This window comes from Mastomys coucha, unplaced genomic scaffold (genome assembly GCF_008632895.1).
Source record: "Mastomys coucha isolate ucsf_1 unplaced genomic scaffold, UCSF_Mcou_1 pScaffold23, whole genome shotgun sequence".
Taxonomy (NCBI): Eukaryota; Metazoa; Chordata; class Mammalia; order Rodentia; family Muridae; genus Mastomys; species Mastomys coucha.
Window position 1 is genome coordinate 56,623,819 of NW_022196906.1, and position 13,217 is coordinate 56,637,035.

At 47.6% G+C, this 13,217-nt stretch overlaps 2 long non-coding RNA genes across 6 annotated transcripts in view; one reads left to right on the forward strand and one right to left on the reverse strand.

Moving 5' to 3' along the window:
- Positions 1 to 9,077, reverse strand: part of LOC116072485 — a 25,769-nt gene extending 16,692 nt beyond the window's left edge. The window contains exons 1-9 of one of the 5 annotated variants that reach the window (XR_004111479.1): positions 9,047 to 9,077; positions 8,540 to 8,609; positions 6,636 to 6,911; positions 6,340 to 6,494; positions 4,849 to 5,374; positions 4,579 to 4,749; positions 4,313 to 4,461; positions 3,523 to 4,055; positions 2,308 to 2,424 (exon numbers count right to left, since the gene is read on the reverse strand). This is a non-coding gene — a long non-coding RNA (uncharacterized LOC116072485). Of the gene's footprint in view, positions 1 to 2,307; positions 2,425 to 3,522; positions 4,056 to 4,312; positions 4,462 to 4,578; positions 4,750 to 4,848; positions 5,375 to 6,339; positions 6,912 to 8,539; positions 8,610 to 9,046 lie in introns of all 5 variants that reach the window. The other 4 variants (XR_004111481.1, XR_004111480.1, XR_004111478.1 and 1 more) reach the window with 4 other exon arrangements.
- A 113-nt stretch (positions 9,078 to 9,190) lies between these two features.
- On the forward strand, positions 9,191 to 10,003 carry LOC116073757. Its single transcript, XR_004111892.1, has 2 exons — positions 9,191 to 9,357; positions 9,793 to 10,003. It is a non-coding gene; the product is annotated as an uncharacterized LOC116073757 (long non-coding RNA).
- Positions 10,004 to 13,217: the final 3,214 nt, after the last annotated feature.

The following is a 13,217-nucleotide window of genomic DNA, read 5'->3' on the forward strand; positions in this document are numbered from 1 at the left end:
GTATGTCTGTCTGTGTGTGTGTCTGTCTGTCTGTCTGTCTGTGTGTCTGTGTGTATGTGTGTGTCTGTGTCTGTGTGCATGTGAAAGAAAGGGGAGAAGGAGAGGTGATGTGTTTATAAAAAGATAAAGAGGTATAAGAATATGTTCTATAGGGGTGTGGTGAGGTATAGGGCAAGGGAGTACCTCAGCCGGCCCATGCCAAGGTATCTCTTCTCCCTGAGGAACCAGCCACAAGATGGTATAGTATAGAATAGAGTTTATTCAGGGCATGAGGAGGGGAGTTGAGAGGGTAGTAGAGGCAGAGAAAGGCAGAAAGAGGGAGAGAGAAGAGAAGTAAAGGCCAGCCATGACCATGTGGAGAGAGGAGGAAGGGAATGGGGAGAGAGAGAGAGCAAGAGAGCAAGAGGCAAGGCAAGAGAACAAGAGAGGGAGGAGGGGGCAAGCATCCCTTTTTATAGTAGGCCAGGCCTACCTGGCTGTTGCCAGGTAACTGGAGGGTGGAGTTTAGACAGAATGCTAACAAGAGGGAGAGGGGGAGAGAATACACATGTATATGTATTGTATTTGTACATCCACACACTGCTTTTGAGAGATCTAGAAAGACTATGTCTAAGGTAAGCTGTCACCTACTCTGTACATGTCCACAGCTCTCTATGAGTTTGTTTCCCAGGCAATGCACCTGGGTGTATTGATGTTCTCTTTAAGGTATAGGTGTCCTGCAGCCCTCCACCTTCACTGCAGCTTCTCCTGAGAAGGGGCATGTGCCCAGACCTTCCATGGCTCCCATCTAGCCCAAGAGACTAATATAGAGAATTATTGTGACATTCCTCTACTTTGAAGCTGGATCCCTAAAATCCTGAAGATCTGAGGTCTCTGGAAGCAGTAAGGCTCAGGTGGCACCTATATGCCACATCTTTTATTATCGTTTTCATGTATGGAGTTGGGTGACACCTCATGTGGAGGTCAGAGGACAGCTCAATGGAGTTGATTTTTTTCCTGTCCCCTTTACACAGGTCCTGGGGATCAAATTCAGGTCATCGGGTTTTTGGCAAGTGCTTTTATCTCCTCTCCCATTCTGCCCTGGCTCCCACAATGTGCCATGTCTTTTGTGCTTTTGTAGACATGGCTAGGCCTCTCTCCTTCCCTGAGTACCTGTGCCTGGCTTGCCCTACTTTTCTACCTTCAAGACTGACTGCAGAGGGCTACATCCCCAGCTTCCCCAGTCACAGCTCCCTCAGAGAGAACTTTTGCTGCTGTCCGAGGAAAGCTCCTCATGCAGTTATTTGTTGCCTCAGTGTTCCTTGACAGGGAGCTGCCTTGTTTATTGCTTGGCCCACTACCCCTGGACTTTTGCCAGATTCCTGAAAGGCATCCATAACGGGGAGGGGCAGAAGACGGGGGGGGGGGGGGGGGGGGGGGGGGAAGAGTTCAGGATCATATCTAATGCCCAGCAATAGGAAGAGTTCTTAGAGTTGCAAGAGAAGACTGGCCCTTCCTCTGGTAGATAAATGGCTGCCTGGCTGCTATGAAAGACTGAGCAGCTGGTTCACATCTGGACCATGCCATAGGTGGTCAATCATCCCTGCCCTTTCTCTTTACATCTTAAAGGAGAGTTCTAAACTCAAGAAGAAAGTGCCCCTCCAAGGAAACAGCAGGTGTCCTAGTGTGAGCTCAAAGACCTCAGAGATGACAGTGGCTTCTCTTAAACCTGTCCTAACCCAGTGACTCTCTTGCCCTTTGAAACAAGCTCTTCAGTGAGGCCACAGAGGAAAAAAAAAAAAAAAAAAAAAAAAAACTGAATTCTCAGGAAAATGGGGCTGGGAACTGGGAATCAGGAAATATATCGTTCATCCTCTGAGGCACCTGGGATAGAAATAGAGGGACTTCAGCATCCCTGCAGGGTTGCTGGGTCCCCAGCAGACACAGAATACCTTTGTCTGGGTTTCTACAGGGGGTTCCTGTAAGTCTAGATAATCAAGAGACACCCAATCTCCTCTGGAAGCTTAAGCACCAGAACCAGACCCATCCCCTTTCTTGTCTAGGGTGGATGTGGAGACTGGGGATCAATCTTGGGTACAGTTTCTTTGGAGCTGGTCACTTTGTTTCTCAGAAAACAAAACCCTTTTTATTTATTTATTTAATTTCCTGCACGTATACATTGATCATATCTGCTCCAGCTCCCCTTCCAACTGCTTCTAGACACCTCCGACATATCCCCTCTTCCCAACTTCATCTCCCTTCTCCCTCTTGGTAATCCACTGAGTCTAATTAGTGATGTCTGTTAATATATCAACTGAGCTGGCTGACCTGATCTTGTCCTGCAGGTAACCATGGCAGCAGTGAAGTCATGGTACAACGGGCCTCTGGATAGTCGAGTGGGCTACTGGCAATCTCAGGCCAGGGTTCTGATCCCAGCTCCACCACCTGTGATCACAGACAAGAAGCTTGGACTCCCCCCACGTCTCCCCACCACCATCTAGCTATAATAAAGTCATCTGGGCTCTTGCTGAGGCTGGTGGGATTTGAGTTAAAGACAGCAGACAGGGAAAGGACGGCACCTGGCCTGGCACACCAGTGATTCCTCAGAGAATCCTTCCGTTGTCTCCCTCCACAGGATGGGAGCATGGCTGGCCAGGAACTCCTGGCAACACACCCAGACATCCTACTTCCTCATCAGAATAGGTGATCCAGGGATTTACCTCTATCTAAATGCTCTGTGATTATGCCCTTGGCAAAGAGGAAACTCTTGGCAGGAGGTAATTGCTCGTGCAGTCCAAATATTGCCTCTCTGTTGCATAAAGCAGGTCTTCATAATTTTCCCAAAGACCATCCATCTGCCTGCAAGTTGGGCCTGGAGTTGGAACAGGCTAGGACTGATAAAGGGACACCCCTTCTCATGGCAATTCTAGTGACTCTAATCACCTCTCTGTCCAGCCTCCCAGTCTTCCAGCTCTCCAGCTTGGAGTGATTCATCTCCAGGACCACCTCTGAGAACCTCTCATCTGCTATTTAATCAGAATCCAAGGTCCAGGTTGCCTCAACACTTTAATTGCATTGGTTAATGGGCACGTGCAATGATCGCCACCACACTCCAGCACAAGGCCAAATGGACAAAGATGATTAAGGGGATCTTTAAAACTCCAGCTCCCTGCAGCCTGCTCCACTAATTGAGTAGTAGAAAAAGGGATATTGAGTGCCCTTGCTTCTTCTTTTTTAAAAATTAACTCCTGGCTCCCAAGTCCTCCTTGGAGCAGTATACTGGCCGCATGGCTCAGAGCATTTGGTTCCAACCCCATCCGTCACCTGTCACTTAGGCATGGTGCCCAGCCAGACCATCAGGCGCTCCATCCATCAGCCCCTGGCTGGGAGAGGGCTGGAGGAGGAGTGGTGCTTTCAGGGAGTCTGCCTAAAGCACCTGACTTAGCTGAGGTGTCCTGGAGGTGACTCTCTGTTTGCCTGAGCAAACTGAGATGTGGTAGGACTCAGTACCAGGGAAGAGCCCCACCCCAGTCAATTGTTTACCTCCTCTATTGTCTTTTGGAGGGGAGGGAAGGGCTTGCGGAGGCTCCTCGAGGAGGCTCTTTCCTCCATTTTCCCAGGGTATGTTAATGATCCTGATCTTGTGAGGACGAGGATGTCTGTCAGTAACTGAGACTGCTCTGCTTCAAAGGTTGTATGCGGCCCAAAGAAAACAGTTATATAAGAAAGCACTCATGCTAGAATATCCCCAGTGATTTATCCATTTACCCAGAATGCAATTCAAACTCCATGCCATCACCCGATACTTCTCCATCCTCATCTATCCCTTGCTTACAAAGCTCCAGCCTCAGAACCTTTGAACTTGCTTTCTCTTCCATTTGGAAGAACCGCCCTGATCAGCCTCTTCCAACTCCTCAGGTCTCCCTCCTGTGATGTACAGACTCACCACAGGCCCAAATGAGTGGACCCAAGGGACCATAGACTGAAACCTCTAGGTCCCCAAGCCACAGCCTTCCATCCGTTTAGCTTGTTTTGTTGCAACAGTAGAACATGAACCTAAGGCTGGCTCTCTGACCCTAGGAATATAAGAGGGGGTGGGGGGAATTTGCTGTGATGTGCAAGAGCCAAGGCATGTAAGAGCTGAGGTGTGGATATCTCTGCAGGAAATAGCAACCTCCAGCTTTCTTCTCCCAGTATATATCTTCCAGCCATTGCTGCATAGACCCAGCTCCTCTGGGTGCCACCCACTCTTACACTCTTCACATCTCCTTTCTCATTGGCCATGGACCCCTTCCCTAGCACCTATCCCTTGCTTACCACTGCAGCATGGTACCTTTGAGATTGGGCCTGTCTAGCATCCATTCCGTTTTCCAGCATCCTTATATTGGCTGGGAACCACCTACTGATCCAGGGAACATAGGCTTGGTAGAGACTCTCCTGTCCAAAAGGTGGTACTGGGTCCTACCTCTTAAAGTCTGAACTCTGGAAGATAGAAAAAAAAATTCTGGTGGGAGTTTAGTCATTCTGGTGAAACAAAGTCTCTATTCCTGGCACTCAAAGCTAACCGGCTCTGTGTCCTTTCCCATCAGCTTTTCTCACCTCTAGGTGTGCACTGCACTTTTCCATCAAATCTGATATAGAGCTGGGTTTTTCTTGCTGGCAACCAGGACTCTGGTGGGTTCTGACTATTTCCAATACAAGCTGGTTAGAGATGTATGTCCTTACTTTCTTGTATGTATGCTCGGTGAACTTTGGAGTCTCGGTTTCTTGCTATATGAAGACAACAATGGCAAATTCCCAGTTACTGCGAGGATGAAAAAAATGCCTGGAAGCCACCACCCATCCCATCCCACCCCAGTTCCTTCCCACCTCTCACATGAGGCCGAGAGATGTGATGATGCAGGCACAGCAGGTCCCACAGAGGTTGCTATGGGAACCCCAGCCACATCTGCAGCATCCCTGGGGATGTACAGGAGGAGCTAGGCAGCTGCTGGGGGCCAGGCTGCAATGACTGCCTTTTGAAGTGGAAAGCCTCCTTGGCTGTTCCGGTCCCCCAAATCACCACTCAGCTCAGCTCCAAGAACTCCAGTCAGAGCAACTGTAGAGACCCGAGGAGGGGCTACCTTGAGCAGCTCCTGGCTGCCAGTGTCTCAGGAGGCCGGCAGAGAGGAAGAGCATTATTCAGCTCAGAATCCTCAGACTAGAAGCAAGCCTAAGAAGCCATTGAGTCGATCAATCTAACTCTCCTTCAGTGAGCCAGCTCTGGGAGCCAAGCACAGAACTGAGGCAGCTGGATTGGAGACAAGAGTGTCAGGAGATGGTAGAAGGTCTTGCTGAAAACAAAGATGGAAATGGAAAACATGGGCCATGGCAGGCATCTGCTGTGGGTCTTTTCCTGTGGAGACATGAACAAACATCTCTTCACCCCAGATAGGGTATTGATAACAGACAAACAATTCCATCCAAGTCTGGATTAGTGACCCAGTGAGTTAACTGGCTATTTGCAGGAACCGTGGTTGAGGGGACTTGCTTGCAGGAGCTTGAGAGACCCCAGGGTTAGACACCGACAAGTGACTAACAACACAACTTGTGAAAACTGTAACCTTGGAGCTCCCTGCACCGAGTTCACCTGATCTGAGAGATTCCTCTACCTGGCAATCATGGCCTTGGGTGGGTCTTGTTTCTGGAACGTTCTGAGCTTGGCATGTTGTTTACTTCCTGAGTCTTATGACCTCTGCAGTGTTTCAGTTTGGAGAAAGGATCTGCATAACAGCATCCTTCCCTCTGTGCTGAAACTCCCCAGAGTTGTTAGTGGGACCTCTCTGTCACTGTAGGTGCTGAGAGCAGAAAAATTAGACCACATTGTCCACGGGTTCCCTGGCTAGGAAGGACCATTGACTGGTACCATCCTATCTTCTACACTAACTCATTTAGGCAACCACAGTGCTTGGAGTTGTAAGGGAGATGCTCATGAACACACAGGGGACAAAGGCAACTGGTGCTTAAAGCCTAGGAAAGGCTGTAAGAGCAACGGGACAGACAGTGGTCACCCTTGAATGTTGGGGTGAGGTGGAGAGATACTGTCTCCAGTGAGCCTTAGAGGATAGAGGAACAGAGATCCAGGAAGGAGACCCACGTCCTTCCACGGAGATGGAAGGACTTTATGGTGTCAATCCAGCAATAGCAGATGCATTAATCATCCTGCAGGTATCTTCATCCTCCGGACCCTCTGCTGTACAGGGGCTGAGCCTGGTCAGGATCAGGAGCCTAGCCTTATATGGAAGGCCAAGTGCTTTGAACTTGGTTGCGTAGGAAAGGGGAGACCAAGTGTTTCTAGAAGAGGAGTGATATCAGATTTACCTGACACTCATGTCGCACCACTGTGGCATACAGGAAGGTCTGAAGAGCAGATGAGAACAGAGAAGGAATTCACTCCAAGACTATTGTTCCTGGTTGTCCAGGAAAGCAGTTAGAAAGACTGGAACTGTGGCAGGGGTCGAGACAAGGAACCCCACCTGGAAGGACAGTTCAGTGACAGGTTCAGACTGTCACCGGCGGGAAGCTGAGGACAAAATTGTGTTCCTTTCAGAAGCTATTGCCTCTTCACTATTCGTGAACACAGGGGTGTCTCTCTACATGCATACACCCGAACTCACACTGGTGGTCATGTATGTGTCTGCGTATGTGAAGCTCCGTATACTCTTGGAGTCTTGTATCTATCTGCCCACGGCCTGGGTGTGTCTCCTCCTCCCACTGCAGCTGCAGATACAGCCCCACCCTGCTGTGCTCTCTGCTGTGTGCTGGAGTCCGTGTGCCAGGCACCCCTCAGGGCCTTAGCTGCGTTAGAGACTCTAGCTACTAAAGCCAGATGCCTCTTCCTTCCACGTTTGATGCTGCAACCCGAACCCCAGGCAGTTCTTCAAAGGGAGCCACTAGGTGGGGTGGAAGAAAGAAAGTAAACATTGGATTAAACTGAGAACTAACCCAGCCTCTGCTGCAGACCTGCTGTGGAGCCCCTTGCAGGCAGACTTTGAATTGACAACTATGTTTCCTTCCAGCTAGGACCCCAGCTGGGAAGGGAAATGGGAGCTATATTCACCACTAGCTTCCTCAAGGCTAGGTGGGCCCTCTCTCCAGTGTTGCACTGGCTGCCAGGGAGCTGTTTCTCCTTACACGGAGAAGGGGCGGGGCATCTCTGGTTTCCTTCCTCCCTTCTTCCTTTCCTCCCCCACCCATCCCCTTTCTCTGCCCTTCCCCTCGCCTTCTTCCTTATCTTACTTCCCTTCCTTTACTCCCCAGTCACCGATCTATCACGGTGGGCCCCAGGTCGACACACTGATTCCATTCTGTGATTCTGTGACTGCGGGTGAGTGGGTTTGAATGAAGGGGTGGGTGTGGTCTTCTCACAGGGTTGACTGATCTTAAGAAAATCCAGGGCTGAGGATGTGGCTCAGTGGGCAGAGTCCTTGTATAGCAAGCACATCCTTCATTTAATCCCCGGTACCACACAACAGGCTGTGGTGTCACAGGCCTGTCATCTCAGCACTCAGAAACTGAAGGATCAGAAAGTCAAGATCATCCTCAGCTACTCAGTGAGTTTGAAGTCAGCCATATGAGATCATGTCTCAAAGAGAAAGCGTCCTGCACACCACACTAGGTTGGCTAAAGGAACTGAATACATTGTAGCCATCTGGGTGGCAAAATATACAAAAGAATCAGTTTACAGTTTGCTGATGGTTTTAGAACTTTCAGCCCATAATTGCCTGGTGCCCTCACTTTGGGATCATATACCATACATAGTACATTGTGGCCTGTCCTTTTCATGGTAGTCAGGAAGCAGAAAGGGGCTGCCCCCTCCTTCATAGGCATACCCCCTAGGATTTCACTTCTACCTCTTAAAGGCTCTACTACCCCTCAATAATACCTCAGGCTGGAAAACCAAGCCCTCAACACACTGTCTTAGGAGGACATTCCAGATTTGAAGCTCTAGCCCTGGGGCCAGAGACTGGTTAGCAGTTAAGAGTGTTTGCTATGCAATCAAGAGGACTGGATTTCAGATCCCAACATCCACATAACAAGCTCTTACATACACCTGTATCCTCAGCCCTGGTGTGAATATCACTGGGGCTTGCTAGCTTCCAGTCTAGCTAAGAAATCAGGGAATTTCAGGGAGAGATCTTGCCTTAAAGGAATAGGTGGAAAGTGATAGAGGAGGATCCCAGATGGCCTTTGGTTGTATACTTGTGTGTGCAGCACACACACACACACACACACACACACACACAAAGATAAATATTTTTAAAAGAAATTATACATCATCAGATTGCCACTGTTCTTATGTAGTGACCATATGTATCTCCCAACCTCAGTCTGCTCTTGTCAGCAGAAGTGTTTATTTCTACAACTATCTGGTTAAGCAACCTTTATTTAGCCCAGCCAGACAGCTGCCCCACCCTAAGGTGGGATTTCAGAGAGCACCACCACTCACTGACTTTTGAGGTCTCTTTTATGGAAAAGGGTTAGGGTTAATAGAAAATACCTGCTGAGACCAGTGACGTACCTGGACAAAGGAGTGGAAGACTCAGGGCTCAAGGCTGTCTGCGAGGTAGGTGAGAGCAAGGATACATCATCTGGAAGGGGAGTCATCACAGGTCTTGGCAGGGGGCGGGTTAGCAAGGCAAAGGGGTGGGTATACACAATGGGGTTTCAAGTTCAGCATAGGTTGAAAACCATAGTTTGCAGGATACATTAAGTTTAGGAAACTGACACATTCTTGTAAGGTATTCTTGACTTGATAACAATGTATAAAGTTGTGGCTCCTGATTTGGTTTCAGAGAATTAATAGTTTTCTAAAAGACAGCCTAAAAGAGACTCAGCAAAGCGAAGGTTCAGATTCTCTGGGAGTCAGGAGAATTAAGGATAACTTCCTGGAGGAAATGGCACTTAAAGACAGAGAATTTTACCAATGGAGACCTTTGGGACAAATGCTGACTTCCAAAATCCTTCCACCCTATTTTTAAAAATTAGCCTTGTTGTTGTAATAGAAAGAGAAAAAGACTCAACCAACCTCATACAATGTAAATCTAATCAGAGTGAGCAAACCTGGGATGACAATGGCCCAGATCCAGAGGCAGAATGTTCTAGTGTTCCAGAATCCCTCCTTCCCCAGGGTTACAACCAGCCTGACATAATACCAAAGGCTCAAGACCTACCTGCCCTTGTACTCTATAGTAGTGGAATCACCAAGCCTGTACCCAGCGTCTGACATCTTAGACTCAACATCATATCTGTGAGAAGCTCTGTGTTTCTATATTCCCACTCTTTGCCATACACAGTTGTGCTGCCTACATTACACACTTTCCTTACCGTCCATTACTGGTGAGTATCTGGGTGTTTTCTAGCTTGTGAGTTCTACAAGGAGCCCAGCTACAAATACCTCTGCATGTGACTTCCTGGCAGATGCAGAGACAAACTTGTAGTTATATACCCAGATTCCCATTTATGAATGTGATTATATTCAGCTTTTGTGACACTTCCGTTTTTACAGAGGGACTGTACCCATTTACCATTTCACCAGCAGTATAGGAGAGTTTCTGTAGTTCCATATCCCTGCCAGCACTTGATGGTGTCAGGCTGTGATTTTAGCCATTCTGTGACTATGGGGTGGAGCATCTTTTCATGTGCTCATTTACCATCCATGGTAGAATGGCTGTTCTGAATAGTTTGCCTACATATTTATTGGGTCTGTCTGGTTGATTTAGAGAAGTTCTTTGTGCATATAGAAATCCTTTATCAGTTCCTTTTATGGCTTAGATATGAAATGTCTCCCAAGAGTTCATATGCTGACAGAAAATGCAAGCTCCCAGTAAAGCTGTTGAATTGAGAATGTGAATCATTCCATGGCAGCAGAAGGAAGGGCGGCAAATGATGTCTGCAAAGTAGACACGGATTTTGTTTTGGATCCAAGAAATCACTGAAAAGGTCACGAAATAATTGCCACTCATTAAAAGCCACTTTTTAAAAACAAAAGCACAGTTAATTTGATAAAGAACAATACACCCCTCAGCACTGTGACAAATGCTTCAGACTAATGTTCTTAATGCTGTCCTGTCTTTGAAACATTGTATTGTGAAATTAATATCCTTTACAAGATCTCTTTTGAAGCCCCTTGGACCTGTGGAGGCTCCATGACCCATGTAGGGTAATGCTAGGGTGCTGAGGTGGGAGCAGGTGGGAGGGTAGGGGAGCACCCTAATAGAAGCAGGGGGAGGGGAGGAAATGGGGGTTTATGGAAAGGAAACTGGGAAGGGGCAATAACATTTAAAATGTAAATAAATAAAATAAACCAATTTTTAAAAAGAAAAAAAATAGATTAAAAAAACTCAAAAAAATAAAATATCTTTTTGAAAGCACTGTTACAGCTATATGAAGATAATTACAGGTACTAAAGGTTGTCTATAATTTATTTTCATTAAAATAGTTAAGTTTTGAAAAAAAATTAAACATTTGTATTTTGTTTAAAATTTTATACACACACCCACACACACACACTTTTCATATGCTGAAAGCTTGTTTTCCAAAACAGTGTTCAGAAGTGGAGTTTGGGAGAAGTAGTTAGAGTGGAAAGACTCTGATCTAATCCATGGATCCGCCCCTTGGTAAAGTTGTGAGAAGGCAGCTTACTGGGAAGTAGTGGAAAGGAGATGGTAGGGCTGATGCAGGAAGTGGTGTGTACTATCCTGGTTAGGTTTCTAGTGCTACGATGAAACACTGTGACCAACACAACTTGTCACGGAAATCGTTTATTTGTCTTACTCTTCCATATCATTATTCATCAAAGAAGGAAGTCAGGACAGAAATTAAATCCAGGGCAGGACACTGGAAGCAGGAGCTGACACACAGACCATAGAGGGTGCTGCTCACTGGCTTCCTCATGACTTCCTCATGTGGGCTTTCTTATGGACCCCGAACCTCTAGCCCAGGGATGGCTCCACCCACAATAGACAAGGCCTTCCTACATGGCACCACCCACCATGGGCTGGGTTCTCCCCCATCAATCACTAATTAAGAAAATACCCTTCAAGGCTGCCTATAACCCATTCTTACTGAGGCATTTTCTCAATTGAGGCTGCCTCCTCTCCTGTGACTCTAGCTTGTGTCAAGTTGACATAAAACTAGCCAGCACATGTACTGTGCCTTCAGCCCCTCGTGTCTGTGCCTTGTCAGCATGGGAGAGCAGCTTTGCTCTACCAGCCTGTGAACTGTAATGTTCTGCCTTAGCACAGTCCCAAATATGTGTAACCAAGGACTGAAGCCTGAGGACTATGAGCTTAAATAAGTCCTTGCTCTCTTCAGCTGTTTTTCTCCCCGTGTAGAGAGACTCTCCTAGAAGCATCATCTGTCAATAAAAAAGCTGATGGCCAATGAGCAGAGGCAGGAAATAGGAAGTAGGCCACTGGCAGGAAGAGAGAGAGAGTAAGAGTATAAAAGAGAGAGAGAGACCTGTGTGAGACGGACTGAGGAGATAAGATATATACCAGCAGATAGAGGCACTCAGGGAGATGCTGGGAAAGACGCTAAGGAGACTTGAAGGAAGAAGCAGACCAGGACTGAAGGAGAGATAACTAACCACATGGGAGATATAGAACAGTTTAAATACGTTAAAAGCTAGTCAGGGAATGAGCCAAAGCTATGGCCTAGGCATTTATTAATAAATATTTAGTCTCAGAGTCACCATTGAGAGGAACTAAGTGGCCGGGAAGAAAAAAGTTGTAATAATTATTTTTACACCTCAGGTGTACTGTCACAGCTTGGAAATCCCCAAGAAAAGATGAGGCCTGTCATTACCAGAGCTCAGTGGTCCTGATGGAAAGCTTTCCCCACTCTCTGGCTTGGGAAGCCCTTCTAGAGAGAGGATCTTACCCTCTTCCTTTAGCTGGGAGAAACAGAGGTGGACTAGGAAACAGGAAAACAAAACAAAACAAAACAAAACAACAACCAAAAAACCCCAAACCTGGCCCTGCCTTCCTCCTTCCTTCTTTTTCATCCTTTAAATACTTGCTGAGTACCTACTGTGTGTGTTAGGCCCCAACCTAAGCTCAAAATGAACCCAGTGACTACACAGCTCTGCCTTCCAGAGTTCAATCTCCATCACGCATGCGGAAGGCTGTCGGTGACCAAAATGTGAGGTTATGGTAGCTAGCACTGTGGGGCTGGAGGGGTAAGCCTTCTTTCTACCCCTGCACTCCTCCCACCGCAGACACTACATCCCCAGGTGGGCAGCTATTGAGCTCTGTTCTCAAGGAGAGATGTAGATGTAGCTTTCAGGCTGCTGTTGCCAGGCACGCCAGAAGATGCCTCCTCCCTCTTCCTGGCTTTTGTGTTGTGCAATCTCATTATGCTGGATTACCTGAGAGAGAGGCAGGGATGGAGGGATAATAGAAATATCGTGAGACAAGATGAAGGGATGTAGCTCCTCTCAATCAGAGAAGGAGCCTCCATGAGGTCAGGACAGTACCCTGAGGGGTAACCATCTTTCTCAGTGTGGTAAGGCTCTAAATATTTGGGAATTGCAAACACTCTCCCACACACAAAGAGGGAGAGACAGAGAGATGTAATGTTGGTGAGGGGTGTCACATAGGGAGGAGGACCTAACCCAGATGACATAGCTTCTGGAAATTCCGAAACATTGGCTGGGGTGGGGAGAAGCCTGGACTCAGCTAGGGTAGAGTCCTGGACCCCCTTCCTAACCCAATCCTGGCCATGCCATACCCACTCTCTCTGTCTCTGAGCCTTCCCCATTTGATCCCCTTGACCCCAACCAAAGGCAGACCTCAACCCCAAAACTACATGTGCTTTTCTAGAATGTGTACCCCCAACCTGAGAAGCTTAGAATGGAGAAGGAAAAAGGGTGGGCTCCTGGGAAAGCAGCTGAAGCAAGAAGGTGAACCGGATCCTGGACCACCAACACTGATGGTGCTGTCTTGCTACAGGCCTCAGGAAGAAGAACTGTGTGTTTTTTAGAGCAAGCACAGGATCGTGTAGGTGTGGCTCTGCCCCTGGCTTGTGGGGACAGCACTCTGCCACCTAGACAGCCATAAACAGGGGCGTCTAACCTATTTTCCGGCTGCATCTCCTTAGTGAGTAAGTGGCTTTTATAGTGTGCTAATTGTGCTGCCCTAGAGGACAGGGGGGAAAAACTGTGAAGAGACTGAAAATAGAAAGTAGCAACATCACCA